The sequence below is a fragment of the Equus quagga genome, chromosome 9 (genome assembly GCF_021613505.1).
Source record: "Equus quagga isolate Etosha38 chromosome 9, UCLA_HA_Equagga_1.0, whole genome shotgun sequence".
Classification (NCBI taxonomy): Eukaryota; Metazoa; Chordata; class Mammalia; order Perissodactyla; family Equidae; genus Equus; species Equus quagga.
In genome coordinates this window covers 67,301,895-67,327,654 of record NC_060275.1, presented here as the reverse complement: position 1 = coordinate 67,327,654, position 25,760 = coordinate 67,301,895, and the positions used below count along the sequence as shown (strand labels likewise).

The following is a 25,760-nucleotide window of genomic DNA, read 5'->3' as shown; positions in this document are numbered from 1 at the left end:
TATACACACAAACACATATGCATGCATTTGAAGCTCTAACCTCAGAGTTAAATACAAATTTCCTTTTGAGGCAGTAACACAAAATATCCTTTAGATGAATTAAGTTAGAAAACCGTGGGGCCGGCCCTGTGGAGTGGTTAAGTTCACGCCCTCTGCGTGGGCGGCCGAGGGTTTCATGGGTTTGGATCCTGGGCGCGGACATGGCACTGCTCATCCAGGCCATGCTGAGGCTGCATCCCACATGCCACAACTAGATGGACCCACAACTAAAAATATGCAACTATGTACTGGGGGGCTTTGGAGAGAAAAAGGAAAAATAAAATCTTTAAAAAAAAGAAAGAAAGAAAACCGAAGGGTGAAGTGAATCCTAGAAGAGGGGGTGCAGCCAGCAGAACGGGGGGAGGAGGTCCCCAGGATCTCAGAGGAACCGGTCCCAGGAGTCACCCTGGATCCCTCATCACAGCAGAAGGATTGCTCTCTGGGGTCAGAAGTGCCCTGTGTTCTCTGAGGTTCAGGTATGCGAAGAGGAGAAACGAAGTCACAGCCTGGCCCTGGGGACGAGGGTGAGATCAGGGTGCCACTTGCTCCGGGTGACACTTTTGCTCCTTAATAAGCAATTGCACACCTGGCCAGGACTTCCAGGAAGATGCTAAACCAAGACAGTACTTCATAGGCATCATTTGGCAGGGAACAAATACTTTTGGTTTTGCTCCAAACCCACACTTGGACTTCTCAAAATGTAAGACACTCACAAGGTCAAAGATGTACTTATATAAAATAGTATTGGGAGGATGGAACATTAGATTAGGCCAGTTGTAAATGTTTGCTCCTAAAAAAACAATCTTTGACTCATACAACTCAATATCAAATAAAACAAAGAATCTGATTAAAAAATGGGCAGAGAATCCGAATAGATATTTTTCCAAAGAAGACATACAGATGGCCAATAGGCACATGAAAAGATGCTCAGTATCACTAATCATCAGGGAAATGCAAATCAAAATCACAAGACGGGGCTGGCCCTGTGGCCAAGTGGTTAAGTTTGTGCCTTCTGCTTTGGCAGCCCAGTTTTGCTGGTTCGGATCCTGGGTGTGGACATGGCACCGCTCATCAGGCCATGCTGAGGTGGCGTCCCACATAGCACAACCAGAGGCACTTACAACTAGAATACACAACTATGTACCAGGGAGCTTTGGGGAGAAGAAGAAGGAAAAAAAAAGGAAGATTGGCAACAGATGTTAGTGCAGGTGCCAATGTTTAAAAAAAATTCACAAGGAGATGCCACCTCACATCTGTCAGAATGGCTATTATCAAAAAGATGAGAAACAGCAAGCGTCAGTGAGGATGCGGAGAAAAGGGAACCCTTGTGCACTGTTGGTGGGAATGTAAATTGGGGCAGCCACTATGGAAAACAGTATGAAGTTTCCTCAAGAAATTAAGAATAGAACTACCATATGACCCAGCTATCCCACTTCTGGGTATTTATCTGAAGGAAATGAAAATACTAACTTGAAAAAATATATACACACCTCTATGTTCACCGCAGTATTATTCACAATAGGAAGACATGGAAACAACCTAAGTGCCTGTCAATGGATGAATGGATAAAGAAGATGTGGTAATAAATACAATGGAATACTAGTCAGCCATAAAACAGATGAAATCTTGACATTTGTGACACCATGGATGGACCTAGAGGGCACTATGCTAAGTGAAATAAGTCAGAGAAAGACAAATGCCATGTGATCTTACTTATATGTGGAATCTAAAAAAAATAAAACCAAGAAAGTGAACTCATAAATACAGAGAACAGATGGGTGTTTGCCAGAGGTGGAAGGTGGGGGTGGGTGAAATGGGTCAAAAGGTACAAACTTCCAGTTATAAAATAAATAAGTCTTGGGCATGCAATGTACAGCATGATGACTATACTTAATAAGACTGTATTGCATATTTGAAAGTTGCTAAGAGAGTATATCTTCTTATTATTTTTTTAAGATTTTATTTTTTCCTTTTTCTCCCCCAAACCCCCCAGTACATAGTTATATATTTTTTAGTTGTGGGTCCTTCTAGTTGTGGCATGTGGGACGCCGCCTCAGCGTGGCCTGATGCGCAGTGCCATGTACATGCCCAGGATCTGAACCAGCAAAAACCCTGGGCTGCCAAAGCGGAGCGCGTGAACTTAACCACTCGGCCACAGGGCTGGCCCCAACTAAGAGAGTAGATCTTAAAAGTTCTCCCCATGAGAAATATCTGTGTGTGGTGATAGGTGTTAACTAGACTTATTGTGATGATCACTTTCTGATATATACAAACATTAAATTATTATGTTGTACACCTGAAATTAACGTTATATGTCAATTATATCTCAAGTGAAAAAGAGACAATCTCTGGAAAAAGATGGGGGAGAGCTCAGAGCTCTGACCCTCAGCATCCCCCCCAGGGTCCCCAGCGATATGGACATCCTGCTGCCATGCCTCAGTCTTGGCTCCTTTGTTGGAATCTCTGACCTCCCGAGACTGTGTCCTGTGCATGACCACCAGGATCTCATGGACCCAAAGACACACATCCACACTCTGCGTGCGGGCGACACTGGCTCTCCAAGGGTCTCTGTGTTCAGCTGGGGAGCCCAACTCTCGGTCCAGCACTCTAGACGCCTCTTCTCCCTAGGGAGACCTGCGCTCGCTCTCAGTGCTGTGGCTTCCTTCTGTAGCTGGTGAACATCCCATGACCAGTGGTGGCTTTCTGCCTACACGTTATGTCTGTCAATATTTACGTGGACGATGCCCTGGCAGCCACTCTACTGAGCACACTGCCCTGTGGCTCTCTCTCCAGAGGAGAATCTGTTTTAAAATTCAAATGCACATTCCTCAATTCAGAGTGGAAGCTGAGCCACCTCTGAAGTGAGCCACCTGCATGGTCTCAGGTGGTGAAGAGAGAACAAGTGCCTACGTGGAACGATGGTGGGGACAGGATTGCTGTGAGGGGCTGGGGGGTCTGGGATTGTTCCTTCAAAATACCATCAGCACAAGAAAAGAACAATTTGTAACTGTGTATGATGATAGACCTTAACTAGACTTATTTGGTGACCATTTTGCAAAACACACAAATACTGAATTATTATGTTGTACACCTGAAATTAATATAATGCTATATGTCAATTATATCTCAATAAAAAATGCAAAACAAACAAAAAAAACAAAAACTCTTCAGGTAAGAGAGAGAGAATATACACCGAGACAGTGGCCAAACCATACACGACGCTGGAACTCTGACCCACCACCTGTGCAGCCACCAGCCAGGGAGGCAAGCCACAACCCCTGAGGCAATCAACCCCAAACAGCTAGGACTTGGTCAGTGACTGCAGCCTCCCTAATTTCGGCTCCTGCTTCCAACTTAGGACCGAGAGAAAGCCAAATATGCCCTCCTGACCAGCGACACAGGACACCTGCTTCTCGTCAGCTGCCCCAGCTTCCACATGCCAACAGCCTCTGGTGGGCACACCTGCGCCTTCACTTCTCCTCTCCCCTGCCTGCCTTTGATTCTCTGCCAAACGCAGTGATGGCAACTGCCCGCTTGCTCTAGCACACTCTGAATAAGCAGGCTCTATTGTTCTCATTTGGGGGGTCTTCCTCTATTTCCACAGGTAACTGAAGGTTACAGGGTAGAAGAGGCAGCTCTTTCTTATGGTAGAATTTCAACCAATAAACGTACAAGAAATGATGGACACAAAGTCATCGTTAGGCAAATGCCAGAATCCACTGCTGCCATCAAGAACCACAAGTGGATGGACGCTAAGATGAAGGAGTGAAAACATGACAAGAAACAGGGTATCCAGTGGTCTCTAAGCATCTACCCACAAAACACTTAATAATTTCTCTGGGCAGAGAAACCTGGCAGACCTCACCTTGACCCAAGTGATCAAGGTCAGCACCAGTGATGGCTCGTACCCCCAACATGATACACCAGGAAACACACAACATCACTTCTGTGGGATTCCTGCCCAAGATGCACAACCCCAATCTAATCACAAGGGAACTTTGGGCAAAGCACACTGAGGGACCCGCTACAAACCACTGAGCAGTTTTCAGCAACCATGTGGGGGTCGTGGACGATGAGGAAAGACTAAGGATCCATCACAGTTCAGAGGAGACCTTGGAGACGTGAGGACTAAATGCAGCGAGGGAGCCTGGACCAGAAAAAGGGCATGAGGGCAAAAACGGGGGAATCTGACTTCGGTCTGCAGATGAGTTCCCAGTGTTGCCTCAATGCAAATTGAGAACCTCTGGTTCTGGTCACCATGTGGTGATGCAAGATGCTAACACTGGGGGCAGCTGGGTGAGGGGTACACAGGAACTCTCAGTTATTTTTGTCACTTCGCTATAAGTCTAAAATTATTTCAAAATAAAAAGCTAAAAAACAAACAAACAAACAAACAAAAATGCCTTGAGAAATCCAGGAGCTTCTGGGATGTGCCAAAAGTTTCAGAGAAACATATTTCAGATGTCTGTTGCCATCGAGGGGCTTGCCGGTGACCTGGCTTGTCCCTGTCCAGTCAGTGTTTCAGAGCCAGGGGTCATGGTCACAAGCTGGGGAAGGGTGCTGGCAGCCATGAACGCCCCATCTCAGGGATTTGTGCTGCCCGGTTTGTGGGGGGACCAGTGCTCTTCTTGGCAGGCACACTCTGACCCTGGCTGCTCCTCAGAGCTGGGTGTTGGGGGTCAGCAGCTGTGGGGTCTCCAGCTGGGGCCTGTCTCTCACTGCACATGTGGGTGAGAATGGGTGAAGACAGACACTCAACACAATGGCACACCACCACCTATTGTTTATTACCTCCCTCTGCCCTGTGCTCTCTCACTGGCCAGCCTTAACCAGAGCATCAGTGATATTTTACAGATGGGGAAGCTGAGGCAGTGTGAGTCCTCGCCCGAGGGTGATAAACATCATCATTAATCACCAAATGGCGGTGTCACAGCCGCTGGTTTATCTCCCCATTTTACCGAGGAGACATGGAGAAGCTTGGCCAGACCAAGGACAGAGGGAATCTGGGCCCCGGAGCAGGACTCCAAAGCAAAGGCCACGTCCTCCTCCATGGAGCCCCAGCCCCATGGCCAGCCTCAACACCATCTCAACCTGAACAATTCTCCTAGAGAACCACGAGCCTCTTAATCAAGACTTTGCTTAACCTGAGGAACAACAGTGCCGGGGAGGCAGGGGGAGGGTCTGGCTGCACTCGGATATCCCCTGAACGCAACTTGCAAAGCCACACAGAACACAAACAACCTGTCCACTGAAGCATTGCAGGACAAAGGTGACAGTATGGACTGCCAGGCTGAGATCCGAGTGGGCTGGGAGCCCCATTGGCCGAGCCCAATGCCTGAGGCTCCGTTCTGGAACAGAAGCCTGGAAGAGGCAGTCAAGGGGCCTGCTGAGCACTGGCAGGTTTGCAAGTCAGAGTACACCACCTAGGTGGGATCCTGGGTAACTCATCCCTGTTGTTGGCTGACACCAAAGGGCTACTTGGTAGATGGAAGCCTCTGAGGGACCATGGCCCAGTGTCTGGGGGCCTGACACGTTCCAGTCTTGCAGCTGGAAGAAGGTGGCCCTGGCCTGCTGGCTCCCGCAAGCCTGGAAGAAGCCAGTGTAAATCATGTCTGGGAGATGATACACTGGGCCTTGCATGATTTTAAAAATCGAATATCCTGAACCCAACCTAAGGTAACGAGGCACATGGGAGACCACATGCCACGTGCGAGGAGAAACGATGACACACAGGCGGGCTGGGCAGACACCGCATCTGAAAGGCTGATGGGAGTGTGCTGGAAGAGCCCTGGCCACGCCCCTTCTGGCTGTGGGGCTTCAGGTGGAGGGCTCCTGGCAGGGCAGGTGGATTAGGAACAGTGGGCAGTGACACATGGAGGTACTGATAAGATAAATAAGCAGCAGGGGCCTCTTGAGACCCCCAAATGTCATGGCTGCAGTTCCAAGAAGGACGACCATGTAATGGGAGCTTGGCCTGTGGCATCAAGGCAAAGGGAGCCTAGGCTGACCTGGTCGGCAAGACTGTTATTACTCCTTTTCCAACGTGACCATCAACAGAAGTCCAGGCTTTATTTGGTTTCACCAGTTATTGCCCAAATCTCCCTTTTCTGTCCCAGAATCTCATCTATGAGCCCGAGGTCTTCTCAGTCCTGCAGGATGCCACCCCTACGCCCCCTAATCTGGGTTTGTCTGATGTATTTTCCTTTTTTTTTCTGGTGAGGAAGATGGCCCTGAGCTAACATCTGTGCCAATCCTCCTCCACTACAGATGTGGGACGCCAGCACAGAGTGGCTTGATGAGCAGCGTGTAGGTCTGTGCCTGGGATCCGAACCCGCAAACCCCAGGCTGCTGAAGCGGAGCAGGCAAACTTAACCACTATTCCACCAGGCTGGCCCTGTCCGAAGTATTTTCTCACCACTAGCCAGGGGTTGTGAGGTCTCAGAGGGACCACAGAGGTGAGGAGCCCTCCCAGTCACATTACACCTGAGTGCACAGACTTAATCCAGGTGAGATGAACCCAGGCCTCTTGCTTAAGGTGGGGTCTGCCAGGTGTCTCCATCAAGTGACCTTTTCCCCTTTCCAGACTCTTCTTTGGTATCAGCCTACCCTCAGGGGTGCGTTAAGCTCCACCTCTGGAGGGGGAGAATCGACATACAGGACTTGGAATTCTTCCACAGGAACCACGGTCTCTTCTCCCCCATTTATTTACTTATTTAGTCACTTATTCGGATCAGTCTGGTCTCGTGGATGTCCACTTTACCCTCTGGGTTAAATCAGATGCTCTGTTATTTACTGTTCTGATCTTCCAGTGCTGGCCACGGGCTGCGAGCCATTTTCCACTCACTGAGGTGGAGAGGCAGGTTTGGGGAGGGAGGAGAGACGGAGACCTGAGGACGATGAAGCGGTCGTCCAAAAGATCCTGGCAGCAAGGGACAGATATCAACATGCGCATGTGGGCCTGAAAGCGACTGTGGAGATACAGGGGGCTGTGTGGTTGTGCACAGGGGCACGGTGGGGCGGCGGGGGAGGCGGCGTGTGCTCCTGTCTGAGGCCAAGTGCCCACAGCTCCACAGCCTGGTCCTTGCTGCTCCCACATCTTCCCTCCACGCCAGGCTCATTGTGCTGCCCTGGCTTGTGTGATAGCTCTCTGCAGGATCCTCAGGGCTGCCCGTACCTGTGCAGTGGGTACTGGGGAATTCACCCTGTCGCTCCCAGTAGGAGGAGCCCAGACAGAAGGAATGGTGTTGCTGGGCAAGGTCAATACCAAGTTGGGATCCCATGAGTGGGAGCCAAAGGTCCTGGAATCCTATCATCCTGACACTTGGAGTGATAGTCCTGGAAAGGGTAGATGTGAGGACCACCCTGGTCCAATATTTAAAGGGCTGTGGTGGGCTAAGTAATGACCCTCAAAGATGACTATCCTAAGCCCTGGTACCTGTGAACATGTTACCTTACATGGCCAAAGGGACTTTTCAGATGTGATCAAGTTAAGGGTCTTGAGAAGGGGAAACTGTCCTGGATCACCCCAAAGTCATCACAAAGTCCTTAAAAGAGGAAGGCAGGAGGGTCAGAGAAGGAGATGCGACAGTGGAGGCCAATTTCAGAGATTTGAGGATGCTGCAATGCTGGCTTTGGAGGTGGGGGAAGGGGCCACAGGCTGAAGCATGCAGGTGGCCTGTAGAAAGTGGAAAAGGCAAGGACATGGACCCTGTTGTAGGGTCTCCAGGAGGAACGCAGCCCTGCAGTCCCATTTTAGACTTCTGACCTCCAGAACAGAAAGCATGGCTTTCGTCCTCCACAGGTATGGCACTTTGTTACAGTGGCCACAGGAAACTGACACAGGGAAGGGCAGCTCGCTGAGGCAGTGGCCCAGTGGGACAGCTCAGGGGAGTCACAGGGAGGCCTATTCCAGGACAACCTGAGACTGAGAATGCCAGGGCTGCCCACAGTCCAACCGCTGCCCCTGGGGAGTGTGGTCATTCACACGGTGGTAGGCACCCAGAGGCTCATGCGTGCACAGGTAAGGTGCCCGCCCTCCCGCAGCAAGCAAGACAATTCATGGAGTGACACATGCTATGAAGGAAGCCAACAGAGAGAGAGGTGCATGATGGGGGCCCAGACTCAAGACTGGGTAGTCAGGCCGGCCTCCCCGAGGGGCCACATCAGAGCTGAGGCCAGAATAAACAGGGAGCAGGCGGGAACTTTGGCAGGTGCTGCATTCCAGGCAGTGAGACAGGAACTGCAAAGGCCTCAGGGCAGGAACCAGCCAGCCAGTGAGAGAGACGGGTTGAGGGGGACAGGGGTCCCTCAGGTGACAGGATGGGGTCTGATGGAGGGAAGCAGAAGGGGACTCAGGAGCCCACCCAAGTTCTGCCTGAGACCTGGGGGTGGTGGGGCCCTCTTCTGGGATGGGCCAATGTGCAGGGAAGAGGCCAGCAGGGTGGGTGGCCCCCATCCGAGGGCCCCCCCCACCCTCGGCAGCATTCTCATCCACAGGGATGGGTGGTCTTTGCCCACCCGCCACCCCAAGTTTCCCAAATGAGAAGAGGTTGTCAGGACTTCTGGTCCCACCTGGTGGTTCCATTACACCACCAGGGAGGATCTGAGGGCAAAACATACAACACTCCCAAGTTTAATTAAAAACAGATACAGCTGACTGGCACTGGAAACAACCCAGGGGAGGGCCTGTCCAGGCTGTGCTTCCTCTCACCCACTCGCCCTGTGCTCTGCTTCATCACCTGCAGCCAGGTGTGGCTCCTTACAGGTCCCTTAGTGAAGAGCCACACCCTGCCCTCCGCATAGTCTCCTGTCAAGGAAGCATCTCCTTGCGTAATCGGGAAGGCAGAGTCACAGGTTCATGGCCGGCTTTGCCCTTCACCAGGTGCGCACCCTTGGGCAGGTCCCCAGCTCCAGGGGACCTAGGCTTTCAGGCCTGTGAGCTGGGCTGGAGGCTTCCACCTGGAGTGAGTGAGCCCGAGCACAGGACCACGTCTGACCCCATCCTCCCACAGTCTGCCTAAACTTGCCCGGAGAACTGGGAGTCCTCACCCACCAGGAATGTGAGGCGGGGCAGCTACTGTGGAAATCAGTCTGGGGGCTCCTCAACTAGCTGAGCGTGGAGTTCCCATGTGACCCAGCAATTCTGCTCCTAGGCACACACCAGAAGAACTGAAGACAAGCATTCAAGCAAATCCTTGTACATGCCTGTGCGCAGCAGCACTGTTCACAATGGCCAAGAGGTGGAAACAACCCAAATGTCCATCAACAGATGATGGACACACAAAATGTAGTCCATCCACACCCTGGAATACTACTCAGCCATAATAAGGACTGAAGCTCTGACACACGTTACGATGTGGATGAACCTCAAAAATACACTCAGTAAAAGAAGCTGGTCTCAAAACACCATATACCACGTGATCCCATTTATATGAAACATCCAAAACAAGTGAATCTAGAGAGACAAAAAGCAGGTTGCCAGAGGTGGGGGGAGGAGGGAATGGCGAGTGACTGTTAATGGGGGTGGGGTTTCCTTTTGAGGTGATGGAAATGTACCTTTTGAAGTGGTGGTTGCACAACATTGTCATCGCACTAAATGCCACTGAATTGTACACTTCAAAAAGGGGGAAAATGGTAAAAATGTGCATTCTGCACAAAAAACCTCCCCGGGCTACCCACCTGCCCTGGGAGGCCGTCCTCTGCTCTAGCAGGATCGTGGGGTGGGAAGAACCTGGTAACGCCTCGGGTCTCCCTTTTCTCATGGACCCTACCCTCCCTACTGGGTTATTTTGAGTCAGATGAACTGTGTACCTGCTGTGTACACACTCTGAGGAGGCGGCAGCACCACTGAGTAGGTAGGGGGTGTGGGCAGACGACCCACATATGGATGATGGTGAGTGGAGCTGTGTGGGAGGAGAGACATGGGGCAGGGTGGGGTGGGGGTTTGTCCTGGGATCCAGGGAGGCTTCCCGAGGAGTGTACAGGGTGGGAGGTAGTGGGGAGGAGCAGCCCACGCAGCGGAGCAGCAAGGAGGAGGACCCCCTCCCTGGGCTGGAGCAAGCTCAGGTCAACCAGGGAAACAAAGAGAGGATGGGTGTCCCTAGGCTGGCGGGGAGGCACAGAGCACCCCACCCTGCACCCCTGCTGCTTCTGCCACCTCTGCACCTTGGCTTCTGCCTGTCCCAGCCAGGAGCCTCCCCACACACCTCCCGCCGGGCCTCTCCTTGGGGTTGGTGATGTCACTTGGAGCTCTGAACACCTGCCTGGCAGGATGCCATATCTCATGGCGATGACAAGCACCCTTGTGGACACAACCCCGACAGCCACCCACAGGAGAACAGATTTGTACAGGTGGTATAGTCACACAATGAGGACTACACGACAACACAGAAGGACAAGGTGCTGCCATGTGCAATGACAGGGCTGCATCTCACAGAACAGTGGAGAGAGAGATGGCGACACAGAAGACTGCACTGAACGATTCTGTCTAAGTAAAATCCAGGCACAGTAACAGTGTGGTCCGTCCACACAGTGGAATGTTATTCAGCTTTAAAGAGGAAGCAAATTCTGACACATGGTTGAACCTTAAGAACATCATGCTAAATGAAATAAGCCAGTCACAAAAGGACTGAGGTCCCTACAAGAGTCAAATTCACAGAGACAGAAAGTAGAATGGGGGTGCCAGGGGCTGGGGAGTTAATGTTTGATGGGGACAGAGCTTCAGTTTGGGAAGATGAAGAGTTCTGAAGATGGATGGTGGTGACGGCTGCCCAACAATGTGGGGGTACTTAATGCCCCTGAACTGTATGCTAAGCTTAAGACAGTACATTTTATGTTGTATATATTTTGTCACAATTAAAAAATAATTCCAGCACAGATAAAATGCATTAGCAGTGGTAAAGGTCAGAATGGAGTTACTTTAGAGAGTATGGCGGGAAGGGGGTGTAGAGGAACCAGTGGGGAGCCTGAAATGCTCTGTATCTTGATCAAGTTTCAGGTGTGAACACACGTGTAAAAATTCCTTGAGCTGTACACTTAGGAGTAATTCAGTTTACTGTATGTGACACCAAAATAAAACATTTTTAGGGGCCGGCCCGGTGGCACAGCAGTTAAGTTTGCACGTTCCACTTCTCGGCAGCCCAGGGTTCGCCGGTTCGGATCCAGGGTGCGGACATGGCACCGCTTGGCAAAAAGCCATGCTGTGGTAGGCGTCCCACGTATAAAGTAGAGGAAGACGGGCATGGATGTTAGCTCAGGGCCAGTCTTCCTCAGCAAAAAGAGGAGGATTGGCAGTAGTTGGCTGAGGGCTAATCTTCCTCAAAAAAAAATTTTTTTAATAGTAAAACAAAAACAAACCTGCCCACCCCCTCCCAGCCACTGGCCTTGAGTCCGAGCACTGTGTCCCTAACTCCCAGGGGACTCTGACAGCCCCGGGAGAGGCCTGCACTGCTTGCTATCCGTGTCCTCCTCCTCACCTCTGGAGATCACCTGCTGATGACCTGCCCATGACTACGAGTCCAGAGGAGACGGGTAAGCTCCTGGAAGGAGGGTACCACATGCAGTGGACATCTGGCCCCCTTCTGGAGACAGCACCCTCGTCAGCCACCCACTCTGCCCTCTGTCACCTTGGAGAAGGGGGGCTGACCCTCCCCTTGACTCCACAATGACCTAGGTGACCCTGGTCAAGTAATGACAGCTCACATTCCTGGGTTTGGGGAGCCAGACCCAAAGAGTGAAATTTTTGAGGGAGCCACTGGGCCAGAGAAGTGCTCTTTCTCTCTCCAGGGAGAGCCAAGGCCAGGACGGGGAGGCGGATGTCTGCAGACTCAGGGTGTCTCAGGGCCCAACGGTGCTGGAAGAATCTGGAAGTTGCCAGAAGCCCACCAAGCCCCCTTGTCAGTTCAGCCAGTTTGGGATGGGTTTCTGTCCCTTGCACTGCCCAGAGCCCTGACGAGAGCCCAGGGACACCCAGTGTTTCCCTGATGCTCCTCCAGCCCTGTGCTGTATTTCCAACCACGGACAATGTCCTGCGGCTCCAGTGGGCCCAGCCTCAGCACTCTCTTGAGGTACCTTTAACAAGTACCCATGAACTGGATTCAGGCACCAGCATGTTCCCCGGAGGTGGGGTGAGAACCTGGGGGCAGGTGTGGAGGGGCCACCCCCGTATGCCATGGAAGGCGGCATTCACAGGCCAGCCCCAAATAACAAACGTTCACCTCTTCACACACTATTTCTGTTCAGGCAATCCTTCCACTCATCAAACCGAAAACGAAGTGAAGCAGGAGTGGGGGCAATTCGGCAATATAACTTACTGAACAGCACTGTCTGGGAAATCTGACCCAGGAGCCACAGGATCTTCGGTAGCCCAGTCTATGAGCCTAATGCTGCAGCCACGCCAGGTGCGCGGCTGTTCTAATACACACACAGATGCACACACACACACAGGCATGCCGGACTCGCTCGGAAGCTCCCTGGCTGGGGCCACGATTCACGCCAGTGTGTGGCAGGGGCACCAGAGAGCTGGGTGCTCCACCCTGGGGGATGTGGGAAATATTTGCACAAACAGGGGCAGTTTCTCGCTCGATGGAGTTTACAAGCAGCCATGGCACAGTTCCCGTAATCTCTTGGTAAACGGAAGCCAATTAACATCCTATCTGCCTGTTGATAAAGGTTGTTTTCCTTTCTGGTTACCGGGAATCAACTTCTGCCTAAGAGAGCTGAAGCGTCTTACATAACGGCTGTTCCCTGTTAACCCCGGCCCGACCGGCTGCTGCACCTTTCTCCCCGCTGCATTCGCTTCTGTGTATGCCTTTCAGACAAACTCGGGTCACTGTAACCCCGTGCTGCAGTCTCTATGGGTCAGACATGCAGGCATCCACATCCTGAAAGATCCGGAACATCCTATGGTCAATCACTGACCTTGGTTCTTGCAGACAGTGCTGCCAACAACTGCCATCGAGTGCCCTTGGAGTGACCTGAAACAAACGGAGGCACTCAACGGTTCTCACGCTTCTCTGCTAAGAGGGTGTACTGTGTAACATCCTCACCCCAAAAGCCTTGTGTTCTTGCCAAATGGAGCCTGACATGGCGCTCGCACCTACTCAGTTATTTGCAGGATGAGTGAACTAATTCCCTGGATGCGCTAAGTTGTGCTTTGGCTGCACTTCCCCCATGCCTGGCAAACTCCTCTGAATCCTTCAAAGCTCATCCTAATCGTCCCAGCCTCACCTCCCAAAGTTAGCTGCTCTGCCCCGTGCTAAGATGTGTGGTTCTCTGCCACGCAGGGAGGGACCGCTTTCCATTCCCTCCTCCGCTAGGCTGGGGGTCCCTGGAAGGCAAGGGCCTGGGTCACACTCAGTGTCTGTGCCTAGCAAGGCAGTAGAGGCATATAACTGCAGACAGGTGCCTTTGCCATCCGTCTTCTTGCCCTTCAGGCATCCTTCACATGGCAGCAGGAACACACCTCTTCAATCACTGTCTGCCTCATTCTCCAAGCTGGAGCATGTACAGGCTCCCTGCCATGCCATGCTGGCATTGTGGGAAGACAGGGTCCAGCATGTGACCTTGGACACGTCACTAAACCTCCCTAGGCCTCAGTTTCCTAATCTGTCACTATCTTCCCAGGCTGGCGCAGCTCAGGTGGGTCAGAGGTGTTGCTAAGTATCATTCTCCCTAATAAGGCATCACATGGGGCTGGGATGGAGCCCATCTACCACCACCTGGCCCTACTGAGCAGGCGTCCTCACTTCCCAGATCTCACCATTCGGCCCACAGCCCCCGACAGTGGGGCCTCCAAAAGGGCTGAGCATCGGTCCCTGGCATCCAGCCCCCCACGCCTCCTCCTCCAGGTTCATCTCCCCAAAGTATTGGACAAAACTTGGATGGCAGCACCTCACTGCCCACAAATGATGGTCATTTAGGAAGTGCCTATTCCCCATGAAGCACTCTGCCATGCCACCACTGGCAGTGCAATCTCCAACTCTCACATTCAGGGCTGACTGTCATCTGGTTCTGACCAAGGTGCTCCAGGCAAAAGGTGCTGCTCACAGCCCTACACCTTCCTGGACTTCAAGATCTGGCTCTTACGCATCCCTTACCAGCCCCACGCTAGGCGAGCCACTGGCTAAGACTAAGGAGGCCTGACCAGCAATAGGTCCATCTCCCCACTGTGCTGGAAGCCAGGCGACCCACCTAGTCCCCTCCCCTCTCGAGGCGGCAGGAACACTACAGCAGGGGAGGGACAGGGTCCTCATATTCCTCCAGCTCTGAGCCCTCCACCAAGTGTATCCAGGAGCACCTGTCCCAGAATCTCCGGGGACACTAGTGCAGGACTCCTGACTCCTCCCCAGACTTATTAAGTCAGAGCTGCTGCAGAGTGAGGCCTGGGAACCTGCCCTTCAGACAGGACGAGGGCGAGACGAGCTGTGCTGACCAACACTGCAAACTGGGCAGGTCTTGGGTCAGCGTGGCTGTAATCATACTTAATTGAAACGTACATATTCACTTTTTTGACTCATCCCATTGCAAAGGCATAGGGCGTGGAGATGGAGCAATGGCTCTAACATCTGTCAGGAGCTCTGTGCTGGCACATTTCATCATGGAAGCTCATAACCACTCATGAGGCAGGTCTCCTGGCCTGGTCCTCATCTCACAGCAGGGAAGACACAGGTGGTCAGGGGTTCTGAGCTTGGGTCTACTGACCATGCCCTGCCCACAGAGGCCCTGACATGAGTCCTCTCCTCTGCCAGCTTCTCCTGCGTCTTGCACTAGCACTATTACCAGGTCCCTCGATCCCCTCAGGCTCCTCTCCTGCTCCCCAGCCCTCAGCCTTCTCTTGGGTCCTACAATGTCCAGGTTTACTCATTCCCTCTGCTCACAATTGCTTTGCAATCGAGCTCCTTGCTGGCTTTCAGATTTCCAGGAGCTTTCTTGGCCCCCTGAATTAGCAGCCCCAGTCTGCGCTCAGGACTGATCAATTACAGTGCCCTAATCACTTGGTGATGTCTGATCCACGTCTATGTCCCCCACCCTTCTGAGCCCCCGTGTTTCTGTCTCCTCTGCACCAGCACACAGATATTTACAGACTACACAATGATTGTATCATAAGGCTTCAAATGTGTTCCACTCCTGGGGTGATGCTGGAGGCTGCGTTCTGGAATGGCTTACAGACGTCTATGGCTAATGGCAGCTGAAAGCATGGCACTCTTGGTGACTTATTTGGAGGAGGACAGGTGTCTGGATTCAGGCTGACATAGGTCCATCCAGGCTCCCCCAGATTTTTTTCTGTGTGTCTTTGGGCAAAGGGCCCTTGAGTGTTGGTCACTCTTCTGTAAAACTAGGATGATCTAGCACCAAGCTCTAGCCTGGTAAGCACGAGCCAAGGGGTGGCAAAGAGCAAAACTTAGACGTACACAACCACTTGTCCGGGTCCTTGCCAGCTCTGAGCAGATGCCTCTATCTTCTAGGAGAGTGGGAGCACACAGGGCCCGCGTACACAGGCTATCCAGAGGGGTTGGGTAATGTGCTCCAACCCTGCTGGCCTTGTCTTGCCTAAAACAGCAGAGGTAGCTGGACAAGCACTTCCTCAAATAACGTCCTGAAAGAAATGCTGGCTTCCCAGCTGTAGGGGTTAAATGGTGTCCCCCACAGTTCATGTCCACCCAGAACCTCAGAAGGTGACCTTATCTGGAAATAGAGTCTTTGCAGATATAATGAGTTAGGGATATCAAGAGGAAATCATCCTGGATTTAGGGTGGGCCCTAAATCCAATGACAGGTGTCTTTATAAGAAGACACACACACAGGGAGAAGGCTGTGTGGAGACGGAGGCAGAGATCAGGGTGATGCAGACACAAGCCAAAGAACCCCAAGGGGTGGCGGTAGCCACCAGAAGCCGGGAGAGTGGCCTGACACGGATGCCCCCTCAGGGACCCCAGTAAGAACCAACCCTGCTGTCTTAGTCCATTTGTTCTGCTGTGACAGAGTACCACAGACTGGGTGGCTTATAAACAACAGAAATGTATTTCTCCCAGTTCTGGAGGCTGGAAGTCCAAGACCAAGGCGCCTGCAGGTTTGGTGCCTGGTGAGAGCGCTCTTCCTGGTTCACAGATGGCCGACTTCTCACTGTGTCCTCACAGGGTGCAAGGGGCACTGGAACTCTCTTGTGCCTCTTTTGTAAGGGAATTAAACCCGTTTCCTGAGGGCTCCACCCTCAAGACCTAATCACCTCCCAAAGCCGCCACCTCGAAAACACGAAGACGTTGGGGGTTAGGTTTCAACATATGAACTTGAAGGGGACACAAACATTTAGTCTACAGCACCTGCCAACACCTTGATTTTGGCTTTCTGGCCCCACAACTATGACAGGATAAATTTCTGTTGTTTTAGCCAACCGGTTTGTGGTATAATTTGTTACGGCAGCCCAGGAAACCGATACAGCAGGATTCTGAGACGCAACCTCCCAGTGCAGCCTGTCCGGCGGCTAGTGACCTGCCCATGGTCCTGAGGTCACTGCTCTCCTCTCTGGACCTTACAGGCTGTCCCGCTGGCAAAGCTTCAACCAAAACCTGGCTTCTGCTGCTCTTTGTTGAGACCCTGGAATCCAAGTGCTCAGCTGCAGCAAAAGGTACTCAGAGAAGAAAACAAATGTTGACAAGTATATTTTAAAAATAGCACAGTGACCAGGGAGGGACTGCTGGGGGCAACGTTCTACTTCTTGACCCAGCTGTTAGTTTTATTATTCTTTCTACCTTCTTTTTTTCACAGGTACACTATATACTTTTTATTAAGAAGTACTTCATATTTAAAATAAAACATACAATGCCTTCTTAAAAGAGCTTGTTTGCAAAACCCAAACAATCTAACAGTTCTGATCCTCTCAGTATTCCTCTAATGTCTAACTGCCAAGAGAGAAGAGAAAAACAAAAAATGGGACGACGTGTGGAAAACACCTGACCTCAGGCTGATGACACCCTCCCACCTGGCCCCAGCAGTGGGGAATCTTGGACAACTCAGGAGAATCTCAACACAGCTTCCCAAACAGACTTAATGTCTGACTTGTCTCAATCTCACCAGATACCCTCGTTCTTTGGCTGGATCCAAGTGAAAAAAAAAAATTAGCCAACAGCTAAACAGTTCTTCTAGCCAATTGTTCTTGTTGTGCCAACATCTCAGGAACCCCCTCCTGGGACTCTGGGTGATGCCTGTGTCTCTCTCTTGCAAGGACCCTCCAAACCCAACATTTCCTTCAGAGCTTCACAAAGGAAACACTCAATATTTCTTGGATTGAACTTCAGTTTGACTGTGGAAGAGAAACAGAAATCTAACGTTTAATCACCACCACACAAGCCAGAACACCTAAGAGATGGATAGGAAGCATGGAAGCAATGTTCAAAAAGATCTCTTGACGGGCCAGCCCAGTGGTGCAGTGGTTAAGTTCCCACGCTCTGCTTCAGCAGCATGGGGTTTGCCAGTTCGGATCCTGGGCATGGACCTACATACTGCTTATCAAGCCATGCTGTGACACGCGTCTCACATATAAAATAGAGGAAGATGGGCACGGATGTTAGTTCAGGGCCAATCTTCCTCAGCAAAAAAAAATATATATATATATATAAATAAATAGAGAGGATTGGCAGCGGATGTTAGCTCAGAGCTAATCTTCCTCCAAAAAAAAAAAAAAAAAATCAAAAAGATCTCGTGGGCTGTTTTTTACCTATCAGCTTGGAGAGACCAGAAGAGCTGATAATAACTGTCCTGGCTGTTGGGGGAGGAAATAAGCATTCCAACTTCACAGCTCAGAGAAGACTGTTGACAGCACAGCCTCTTCAGAGGAACATTAACCATTGAAAATGTATGCCTTTTGGCCTGGCCACTCCTAGGAAGCTGCTGTGTGGGATGTAAACTCCATGAAGACAGGGAGGTTTTGAAGTGTCTGTGCACCGCAGGAGCCCCCACATCTTCACTATGTATTTGCTCATGCACAATTCTACCTATTCATCACAGCTCGGTTTACAGAAGAGCAACAACTGAAACAGTCATCAGTAAGGGACTCACCATGACATCAACACACCTGTTTGGTAAAATCCGATGCAAATTTACCTGTGGTTTAAAAGGGGTGGGCGATACACCCCCCCCCCCCACCAGCCATAGACTATCTCTGGAAGGAAACAGGAGAAATTATGAAAGGGGTGCCTCCAGAGGGGAATGGGTGCAGACAGGGAGAGAGCTGCCTGGTTCTTACTGTATGCTCTTTTGTACTGTTTTTTTTTTTACCATGTACATCAATTACCTTGTCAAAGTTAATTTATGTATTTGCATATATATATATATATACAAATGTGTGTACGTATGTACATATGTGTGTATACGTATATATGTACACCTATACACACACACATACACACACAAGTTTTAAATGGCTCCTTTTGAATTTGGACAGAGAACCCCAATGGCTTCAGTTTCCACAGGAGAAGCTGAAGGTGATGTGACCCTCTGGAACATTCCAGCACCATCTTTGCAGGGAGAGACAGGAGGGTGGTAAGAGGCGCTATGCAAGCCTTACAGGAAACAGCACCACATTATTGCTTTTCAACAACAAAGCCACTCGCGTCCTTCTATGCTGCACACTTACAAATCACACTCCTGGGAACTTGAAAAGTTCCAGAAAAATCATTATCGCAGCACCATGACAGGCTCCAGTTTTGTGGTTTGGCTCTAAGCAGCTGCAACATTCGCCTGCCTCACTCGAAAGAGTTTCCTTACTCTCTCCGTTTATCAGCTTCAAGGGCCCCAGGAGTTCTTGCAGGCCAGCGGGCAGCCTCGGTCTGCAAGAGCTGGAGCCAGAGGCCCGGCAACTCCCTCCCAGGTGACCCTGCCGGCCAGGTGGCACCCCAGGTGTTGAAGCAGCACTCCTGTGGCACCCCCACCCCCACCCAGCCCCAAGGCTCAGGACATGTGCTCAGGCAGCGTCCAGGGGCCACCCCTTCCAGCTCAGCCTTTCTGAACCCAGTCAAAGTCATGACTCCTGAGGAACAGCTGTAGGGAGGGTGGGGGGTCCCCTCCTCTGCCAACCCGTCAGAGACAAACACAACAGATGAGCAAAGTGAGGGAGGTCCACAAAAAAGGGTCAGCAATGCTCAGGGAGGGGTGGGTTCTGCCTCTCCAATTCAAGTAGCTTTAGGTTTGTTGCTGGTAAAATGGAGATAACTCTGGTTTTGTCTGACTGATGAGATTAATCGAAGCCCGGAAATCACTTTATAGACAGTCATCAATAAAATGATAACATCTGGATGGGCTTTTCTTTGGTGGTGGTGGTGGGGGTGCGGTGATTCCGAGACACCAAGGCTTGGGTGAATGCTGGAGGACCTGGGGAGTTCGAGGATTAGAGAGGGGCTCAAACACAGGTGCACGTCTAAGAAAGTATGGGTGGGTAGACAGAGACTGCGGGGTGTGTGAGTGAGAGGGGCTGCTGGGGCACAGAGCAGGTGCGTGGGGGGAGCACCTGAGGGCAGTGACCCATATTACTGAAGAGAGGGGACAGTGAGAGGGGCGCAGACCTAGAGATGAACAAAGTCAGCGAGGGGATAGGAACAGGCCTAGGTGTGGAGCCGTAAGTTTGGGGTCACAGGCTTAGGTGTGGGTGTGGGGTGTGCAGGCCCAGTTGTGGAGGCGCACGGGGTGGGGAGCACAGCCCTGGGGTGTAGGGGTGTCATGGAGAAAGGGACGGTCCAGGAGATGTGGGGGACGTCCACAAGGAGGGACGCGGTGTCAGGCGTGTGAGGGGGAGCATCAGTGGAGGCACAGGCTGAGGTGCGCGTTGGGGGTGCAAACCCACCGGTGCGAGGCCTCTGGGCACGGCCCGGGGCGGGTAGGGGATGTCGGCGAGGCGGACAGCCTCGTACATAGGGGGGTGGTCAACGAGAAGGGACGTGGTGTTAGGTGTGCGTGGGCTGACGGCAGGGGCTCACATCTGGATGTGGGGGCTCCAGAAGCTGGGTGTGTGGGTGGGGGGGCTTTAACCTCTTCCTGCCCCCGCGACGCTGCCGTCACGCCCGCCTAGTCCGCCCCCGCCCAAGGACCCATGACAGGACCGCGCTTCGCCCTAGCTGGGCCCGAGGGGGGCGGGGCCCCCGACGCCTGCGCCGCCCCGCGTCCCCAGCACCCCCTCACCGGCTGGGACGAGTCTTCGTCGCCGCCGCCGCCGCCGCCGCCGCCGCCGCCGCCGCCACCTCCAGCCGCAGCCACGGCCCCGCCTCGCGCACCCCAAGACGCGCCGCAGGAGGCGTCCACGCCGCACCTTGATTGGCTGTGCGTTAGCCAATTATCGCTGGTGACAGCAGAGACTGGTGGGCATGAAGAGGACGGGCAGCCCGTGCAGCCAATCACTGAGGGGTGGAGGCGGGGCCACCGGGAGAGGCTCTGGGTGCCCCGCGGTGATCCTCCGGGGTGCAAGGAGCTGAGAGGAGAGCGCCTGGGGGCAGGCGAAGATTGGAGCCCTAGGAGAAGACGGGCAGCCCTAATAACCAATCGCTGGTGAACAACGGCGGGGCTCCGAGGAAGTTGGCACGACTGACACACGAGGAATGGAGGGCGTGGCCTAGATGGCGACGGGGATTGGCTGCGGAACCGAAGACTGGCAGGCCCGGCGGCCAGTCGCAGGGGCCGTGGGCGGTGCCTCCCCCGGCAGGGCGGGAGCGTACAAGGTGAAGTTTGGCTCTGAGTACAGCGGCTGTAGGTGGCCTCGGACCCCCTCGCGCGGGGTCCCCTGAGGCTGTGTCGAAGAGTGTGGACCCTGGCCACCTAGCGCAGGAGCACCACCTCCAATTCGGGCCAAGGCCGAAAGACTCGTGGATAATTCTCCATCCCTTCACTCCCCACTATTCCCCTGCGAAAGACAGAGGCAGACTCGCTGGAGGTCACTCAGGCTCCCCCTCTGCTGCTCCGGGTCCTGTGAAGACGTGGAAATAGGTGGAGTCTTACTCACGCGCTTTGTGATTTTCTGGAAGTGTTTGGCTTCCTTGAGAGTTGGATTTCTTCAAGCCTTCTCCTCCATGGGATCCAATGACATCCCTGTCGGTTCTCCTCCCTGCTAAGCCTTTTGTGAATTGACTGAATCCTAACTACAATCCCATGAGATCAAAGCGACCACAGGCCCCATTTTACGGAAAGTGGAGCACAGAGAGGTCGAGCTCCTTGCCCAAAGTCACAAAGCACTTGAGTGGCGAATCTGGGTATGAATTTAAAGCAGCCTGCTTTTTGAAAGGAGGGGAAGGCAGTGTCAAAGAACAGCCACTAAGGACCCGAGTGACCTGGGTTCGAATCCTTGTCCAGCCCACTGCACAACGTTGGGCAAGGCACTTGTGAGCCTGTTTCCTCATGGGACGATTCCTACACTTTGACCTTTCCTTTCTGGGGCTGCTCCCCTGGGAGAACTTATATCCCAGCCCTCACCTTGACCTGTTGAAGGCATCTGAAGCTCAGCGGTCATATCCAGCCTGTGAGCCTAAGCTTTTCCACGACGTGCAGTTCATGGGATTCTTTGCAGACAAACACCGGTAGTTTCAGGAGACACCTGCCATCCAGTGCTTGGCTGTGGCATGGGCGCCTCCCCCAGGTTCACCCCGTTCTGACTCAACAAGTGCACTCCCTTAATGTCCAGGGTGGAAAGGGTTACAAATGTTCCCGGATACTGGCTCTTATATCCTGTAAGTGCAGGCTGGGGTTGGTGGAGATCAAGTTCAGAACCAGGGGATTCTCAGAGGGAGCAACCTGAGCTAGGCCTTAATAAGGGCTCACATTTCAGGGCTGTGCAAGCGCCCTGCTAAGTGCTTAATACACAAAGTTTCAAAGTTCCCAGTACAGAGGAGGAAACAGAGGCTCACACAAGGGAAGGTACTAGCCTGAGGCCACCAACTGACCCCTGATATTCCCAGGACATTCCCACATCCTTTCCCATATCTCCCAGCTGTGGATTGCTTCCCAGCAACTTCCAGGCCCCAGTCTCCATTCTGCCCTCTGGAGAAGAGGAAGAAGCTGAGGTCTGCTGAACACCTACCGAGTATCAGGTCCTTGCCAGGCCGGGCACTTCCCGAGCACCATCTCACAACCTGACTTCCAGATGGGGGTGATGGTGCCCTTTGCAGATGAGAAAACTGAGACTAACAGGATGATATTCCTTGCTGAGGAGCCCAGGGCTGGGTTTGAATGCCTGCTCTTTTTTTACTTGCTGCCCACAGGACCTTCAGCAAGTGACTCAAACTCCCTGCCTCAGTTTCTCCAACTACCTTCAAGGGTTGAGGGCAGCATTAACAAAATGAATAGAAGTAAAACATAACTGCATTGGTCCACAGTGAGTGCTCACTGAGTGCTGGTGATGGATATGACTGTTCTTGGGGGATATACTGTTCCTGGTGCCTCTGTTTCCCCTCCACAAATAGCGCTTCGTGGAATGTGGACATAGACCAACTATGGGCATGGGCATGGTCTGCCATGCGAAGTGAGAGATATCTGTGCTGGAGAAGTCCCCACCAATAGCACCCACCTGCTAGGGCCTGGGAGGGAGGCAGCAAGCTCCTGGAACGTTCCACGGTACCCCAAGGGACAGTGCCAACTAAGGCAAGGGTTGGGCAGTGCTGGGCTGCCCCTCCTGATGGTGCCAGAGGTGCTGGCTGGGTTCTGGCTTCTGTTGGCTGGTCAGCAGGCTGGTGCCAGCCAACCTCCCTGGCGCCTTCCAACAATAGCAGGCAATGCCCCTTGGCATCAGCAACTGAAACCCCCACACTGGGCACGTTGGCTGTACCCAGCCAGGGTGCCTGGGACCCCAGCCCTTCTGAGGTGGCCTGGCTAGCCCTGGGCAGGACACTGCCTCTCTGCACCCATTTCTTTAGCCTCTCAGGGATCTCAGGAATCATCTGACACAAGGGCTGTGAGCCAGGCTCAGGCACAGCGACAGGGCTTAATTAACCAAGGCCAGAGAGCCATTTGCCTAAGGTGAGGTTAGTAATGCTGTCAACAGGAGGGTCGTGGAGGCAGGCCGAACGGGATTCTCATCCCGCTGCAGCCTCTCGAATGCCAGCACGTCTATTTATCACCTGGAAAAACTGGACTTATTGGCCCTGCCTCTCAGAGAGGTGTTCGCAATGAAAAAGCATCAGTGTCCCTTTCCCAGGACCCTGGGCTCTTCCCTGACTGGAAGGACACATCCTGGACAGCAACAGCCAAGCCCGACTGGTCTCAAGTGGTCTCACTCAGACTCCCAGAGGCTGAGAGAGGTCAAGCAACTCATCCAAGAGCACACAGCAACAGAGCCACAGTCTGAACATGCTGCCCCCGCCCCCAACTTTGCAGAGGTTTCGCCCTCAGCCCATGTTTCGACATTATCAACAAGGACAGCAAAGATTTCTTAGAGGGGCGCTGTGTGCCAGGCATCCCTGAGCCAAGCCCTGCTGGGTGCTGTGGCCCTGGAAGGCAACACACCCAGCCCATTTTCAGGTTAAGAGACTGAGGCTCACCTGAGGTGGCAGAGTGGGCACTGGAACCCAGGTATGGCCAACCTCCATGGAATGTGGGGTCTTCAGCTGGGCGCAGGGCCACACCCAGCCCGGGGATGTCTAAACGGCCCTGAGCTGCACCCACTGAAGCTGCCCGTTTTCACAGGCTAAGGTGGGAAGGACTGATAAACTGGAATTGCCCCTCCCTGAAGAACCTTGCATTGCAAGAAGGCTGGCCATGGGCCCAGGGGAGGGCACTGGGGCTGCGGGGCAGAAGCCTTCCCTCCAACCAGTCTGTGTACTTAATCTGTTCAGTGTACATTCAAAAACACTTTACAGGAAGCTGGAACCCAGTGAGGAGACAGGTGCCTGCCCACAGGGAGCTCATGGGCGTGGGGGGCAGACAGGAAAGCAGGTTAAGAAAGGAGACCTCAGATGGGGTCAGAGTCAGAGAGACGGCACAAGGAGTGATGGGACCAGGCACTGGGGAATGGCGGGGCGTCTCCCTGAGGAGGCAACATGTGAGCTGGAACCTGGTTCTAGGAAGGAGCTGGCCTGGGAGGGCCGGGGGAAGTGTACTCCAAGCAGAGTGCACAGCATGTGTAAAGGCCCTGAGGTGGGGAGGCAGGTGGGGCTGGAACCACGATTAAGAGGGAGCCTGGAGGGGCCGGCCCCGTGGCTGAGTGCTTAAGTTCACGGGCTCTGCTGCAGTGGCCCAGGGTTTCGCCGGTTCGGATCTTGGGCATGTACATGGCACTGCTCATCAGGCCACGCTGAGGTGGCATCCCACATGCCACAACTAGAAGGACCCACAACTAAAAAATATACAACTATGTACCGGGGGGCTTTGGGGAGAAAAAAGAAAAAAAAATCTTTAAGAGGGAGCCTGGGGAAGATGAGAGTGGGAGGTGGGCAGTTTGGTTTTATGGGAAGGGCAATGGGGAGCCATGGGTGGACTGAAAGCAGAGTTGCGGCAGGAATTACAGGGCTGGCATTTGAGGCTTCCCCAGAAACAGGCTGGCAGCACCCAGCCCCCATGTGACAGATGAAGAAACACAGGCTCACAGAGCCTGAGGACTGCTCCAAGGTCACAGGATGTGACCGACCCAGACGTCAAGTCAGGGCAGCCTGGAGCAGGTGCAGGATCCTTCTCCTACACCCTGGCTGAGTCCCCACTGAGGAGGGTCAGGGTGGGGTGACCACATCAGAGGTTCACATCAGCCTGGTTGAGCTGGAGGTGCCCTCTCAGCTGGGGGTGGGGGAGATCTGGACACCACAGGAAGGTGGAACCAGGTGATACCCCCCACAGCTCTGTGCACCAGCCAATCTCCACGGAAACCAGGAAGGAGCCTTCTGCGAAAGAGCTTGAATTGACATCAAGTACCGAACTCAGGCCCTCCTTGGGCTGGGGGTGCGAAAGACAGCAGAGGGTGGGGGCTCCAAGAGAGAGGGGCTCCTGATGTATGGGCTGGAGGGGTAAGGCACAGCATCTGGAGCCCACCAGGGGTCTGGAGGCTACCCTGATCCTGACTGGGCCACAGAGGATGCACAAGCTGCCAAGTGACTACAACATGACCCCTGAGTGTGACTGCAGAGAAGGAGAGCTGGGGTGTGCTGTGGCAAAACACCTCGGAGAACCCCAGAACACTTAGGGGGTGGGGTGGGCAATGGGAGCAGCAACAGTGATGTCCATTCTACATGTGGGAAAACTGAGGCTCAGAGAGGGAAGGTCAAGCCACTCAGCGAGCCAGGACCTCAATGTGGCTGGACAGGGGGAGTACAGGATGGTCCTCCCAGGGTGACCGAGATGCTGAAGCTAAGATCAGGGGCCTCCCACGTGCCCAGCTCTGCTCCAATACCTCTTGGAGGGAGCTTTAGCCCCTCCCCGACTCCCCATTTTATGGAAGATCAAATCAAGGCTCAGAGAGGTTACATCACAAGCTCAAGGCCTCAGAGCTGAGTGGGGGCTGGATGATGAGCTCTCCAGCCCCTCTCAGTGACGCGCTCTCAGAAACAGCGACCTCAGCGCCTGCAGACTCCAGGTTTACGCCAACCATGGCCCCAGGAGCCTGCCTGATGGAGGGCGATGGCAGATCATATATCCCAGGTCGTTCTCAAAACCCCTCCACTTTCCTCACTTTCCATGGCCTCCCCAAACATCTGCCCCACTCCTGTTCTCTGAGGCCACTGGCTACAGCCCCCATGCCCAGCTGCGCAACAGAACAGACTCCTC

The 25,760-nt window shown here is 53.1% G+C and overlaps 1 protein-coding gene across 1 annotated transcript in view; it reads right to left on the bottom strand.

Moving 5' to 3' along the window:
• Positions 1-20,274, bottom strand: part of SLC25A42 (solute carrier family 25 member 42) — a 36,465-nt gene extending 16,191 nt beyond the window's left edge. Inside the window, exon 1 of the mRNA XM_046671801.1 lies at positions 20,208-20,274. The gene's annotated coding sequence lies outside the window, so the exon portion shown is untranslated. The remainder of the gene's footprint in view (positions 1-20,207) is intronic.
• Between the last annotated feature and the right edge of the window lie 5,486 nt (positions 20,275-25,760).